Source organism: Manis pentadactyla, chromosome 9, assembly GCF_030020395.1.
Source record: "Manis pentadactyla isolate mManPen7 chromosome 9, mManPen7.hap1, whole genome shotgun sequence".
Taxonomy (NCBI): Eukaryota; Metazoa; Chordata; class Mammalia; order Pholidota; family Manidae; genus Manis; species Manis pentadactyla.
The window spans coordinates 114,051,175-114,055,257 of record NC_080027.1 but is presented as its reverse complement, the minus strand read 5'-3'; the positions used below and the strand labels follow the sequence as shown (position 1 = coordinate 114,055,257).

At 33.6% G+C, this 4,083-nt stretch overlaps 1 long non-coding RNA gene across 1 annotated transcript; it reads right to left on the bottom strand.

The window, feature by feature from the left end:
- Window positions 1-1,965: 1,965 nt before the first annotated feature.
- LOC130684744 (uncharacterized) lies at window positions 1,966-3,583 on the bottom strand. The gene is made up of 3 exons (XR_008999080.1): window positions 3,262-3,583; window positions 3,047-3,104; window positions 1,966-2,466 (listed from the first exon to the last, which is right to left on the bottom strand). It is a non-coding gene; the product is annotated as an uncharacterized LOC130684744 (long non-coding RNA).
- Window positions 3,584-4,083: the final 500 nt, after the last annotated feature.

Genomic DNA, 4,083 nt, shown 5'->3' with positions numbered 1-4,083 from the left:
GAAGTTAAGTGTTCTTTAAATTTACTAGACCAAGAAAAGAATCAAAAGAAAACACATCATCAGTATCTTTTGACATTTGCGCTTAAGGTTATGGAGGTATTTTTAGGCATTTCTTGGTGTGTGTGTTCCCATGTTTTGCCTAAAATAACTTCCTATCCATTCAGTTTTTTTATTACATTGGTAGCATAATAAAAGGAAGAAAACATATTGATTGAATATGTGGATCTAGCCTATTTGATTACTGATCACTGATACATTTTTAATTAACTTTAACTGCAGATTTAAATGCTTTCATTTGTTGTACCAGCCATGTTTTATAATTGTTTCTCATTTATTTATATTCCTTTTTATTTTATACCATTATTCAACAGTGGGCTTGTTCAGACTCCAGAAAGACAACAAAGAACAAATTGTAATAATATGTTAAATAGAATTTTTAAAAATGAATTTTATATGTATTCGTTTTCGTATTAAAATATAACATTTGGTATTTTTTACCCCAGATTTTGCTTTGGTTATCTCAAATATAAGTATCAAATATATATATATTACATATATATATGCAATATATGCAATATACATATTTATGTATTTATAAACTATAATTTTAAATATATGTGATTTTTGTAGCATTTAATAGAATCACCTTACATCTTACAAAAATAATATATTTAAAAATACTAATTAAATAAAGTTAGTTTAATAATCTTCAAGGTCTGGAGTATTCAGGCAACTACATTAAGAATAAAGTATCTTTCCAAATCTCTAAAAGACCAAAATCAATACAATAGGACTCAGGAGTTCATTCTTTGCTGTCAGTTTCTAATTTTACCTTGAAACAGAGAATGTCTGCTTTAAGTCAGAGTTAAAGAGGGAAGGGATTTGTAAGACAGAGGACGGTAAGATACTTGGTCAAAAGTTAACCACACTAAAGTTGTAAAGCTGTCCACATAGATAACTTCCATCAAAATACCATCAGTCAAAAAAGTACAAGTTAATAGTCATTGAGTAGATGAAATCTTGTCTGCCAGGGGCAAGAAGAACATGAGATATATCATTTAAAAAATATTTTTAAACTGAACATGATAAGTGTGATAACATTCTCAGACTGGTCAGATTGGAGCCAATGGTATGAATCTAGGAATGTGAGGTCTGAAATTCCAAAACCAATACGGAGACAAGCCAGAGGATATAAATGAGGACTAAGGGAACACACCAGTGCATCTTATATGCACAATAAATATTGCACATTTCCTCCAGTCTGTCCTCAAAGCAATAACTTGGTAACAGTGGCAGCAACTACAGTGAGCTAGCCTTTTCATGCTTTGACATCTGACAAAGACTTGCAGGTACAGTGGTCAAAGCCTGGCATGATGATATGCATTGCTATGCTTTGAATACTATGCAATATTGTTACTTAATATTGCAATCATGATTGTCCTGTAATTTAAATCATATTCTTCATCAGTCACATGCTACTTACAGAATATCTATACATGTATGGATTATGCTAAAGTATTGTAAGTTTATAAGATGACCACATCCTTTGCTTGCATAGTAACATGAAGATACATCAAATAAGAATATTTGTGATTTTTTACAAAGGGAAAAACTGGAATTAAAATAATAAGCATTCTCTTTATTTTACTATCTTCCACATGTGATATTTTCTAAGTATGAGAAAGGAAAATGTGGGCAGAAAAGTTGAACAAGGGTCTATGAGTAGACAAATAACTTGATTCACACAGTGATTGTAAATCAGTTCAGGAAAGGAGGGAAAGGGAGAGAGGAGGAGGCAATGGAAAAGGAAGAGGAGTAGGGAAAAGGGGAGTGGGACAATTCAGAAACAATCAACGGGGATCTTTTTTAAACAGGGCAATAACTTCATAATACTATAAATTTATAGCACTAATGATGTTTTAATACTATGAATAAATAAAAATGTATTATTTACTCAATGGCTAAGGTAAACTTCATGAACTGAAAAAGGATTAGGCAATCCCTGAATTTTCCAGCTCAGTAATTACTGGTATCACTTAGCATTATTTTAATCATGTAACAAGAATGTAATCAATGATTCCAGATTCATATTTTTAATTTACTCCACTTTGTATTCTATTTCATCCTTCTTCTAACAGTTGAACATGTTCCTCATGTCACTGATGCAGAGTTAAATTATAGTCCAAGTGCACAGAACCTCATTACCTTAACAGACATTTCTATCGTTATCATATCAGTTAAGGAAACAGAAACAGAGGGTAAAAACATGGATCTCTGACTGTGACTGCCCTTCATACTCTCCAGTCTGTTCAGAATGTCCTGTATTTCTTAAATGGGAATCATGTGTCACCCCAAATTATCTACAAGGTCATATTTGAGAAATGTTTGTACAGACTGTATCTGCATTTGTTTTATTGAGTTATCAGTGAGAATGATCTGAAACTGGAGATCCTTGAATACTGAAATCTGTACATGAGAAAATGATTAGAAGACTTGTGAAGAGTGTTTTAAACAAGAAAGGAAAGCCCTGATTTGAGGCCAGATTACCTGAGCAGCTCCCCTTCAGTCGCCTGAGCCTCTCGTTACATTTCCCCCTCCATGAAACCCTATGTGATCTGGCTTCTGCACAACCCAGTAGATCCTTTTTACCACCAGGTGGTCAAACACCCCCTAATAGGAAATTATCTGATTCATAGAGTCACACTAAGTATATTAGAAGGATTAATTATATTACTTACCATTCCTAGAAGTATTTGCATCAAGAAATATAAGTTTTAGTATAAAGCACTGAAATACTAATACAGTGAAATTTCAAGCACTGTTTAGGTGAAATGGCTTGGGAACTGCAGGAGCAATGTCAGACTGGAAGAATACTAAATACTGGCTCCAGTGCACTGCACAGAGACGACTTCTAACACATGAATACAGGGCCCCTGTTCTTCGAATCACATTCTTCCTAATTATCAAAAAAACTAACTGTATGATGCCATGAAAAGAGCTTTGATTAAAAGTGAAGAAACCTGACATACAGTTCTAGTTCTCTTACCTTATTTGTATGATCCAGGCCAAATTATTCATTCCTTCATTCGATAGCACTGTTTTAGCTATTAAAAAACAAACAAACACATAACTCTAGAAATTGAGGTAGTGTATGCAGTATAAAAATAAAAGGGCCCTTCCAACATAGCAAATACTAAAGTTTGATAGTACACTGTGTTAGTACCTCTTGCCTGAATTAAAATTTTGGCTTCTGAGACTAACCTTGTAAAATTTCCTACTGTCAAACACTTTCAAGAGTTCCACCTGTAAATCTAAAGGTCATCATTCAAAATTGGTTCTGATTTCCTACTCAACCTCCCTCCCACAGCAGCTCAGGGCTAATAAAGAATTGTTTGAAAGGGACTACTCCTCTTCCCAGGGGACTGAGAATCTAACAAAGATGAATAAGGTAAGTAAATATTTACTGCTGTTTTGGAAACCAGAAAGCAAGCTGAACCTGGTGAGTGGGCCGACTTAGCACGAGCATATTGACGTGATACGACTGTTAAGGTTCCTGAAATACATGACCTATTGAATTTTCTGTTTTCCTTTATTTGAGGAATTCTAAATTTTTACTCAGGGGTTTGTTGCCTATTTACGATTACATAATTTCTTTAGCAAATAATGACAACCTTTGCTTTGCTACTCCATAAAAAACTTATAAGGGAAAAAAGTGTAGAAAACTGCAAATATATAGAAACATACCTGACCCAAGCACAGACTTATAAATATAACTGAAGCTCTGGGGTGCATCATAAGAATGCCTGATGATCAGAAAAGGAAAGAGTCAGAAGGCTGGGAATAGAAGCTGAAGAAGTTGTTTGCTGCTGTTGCAGAAGTGACTGAGCAAAGGAAAAGTTTGACCAGGCTTTATGAAGGAACTGGATACTATTTTAGGATATTTTAATTTTTTTTTCTTACATCCTCACAGGGAAGCCCAGGAAATTTATTATAACTTCATAAAGAATTACAGTTAATCTTACACTTAATTTTGAGCATATAATTACTCATTGTAATAAGCAGGGTTTTTGTTTTTCTCTTTGT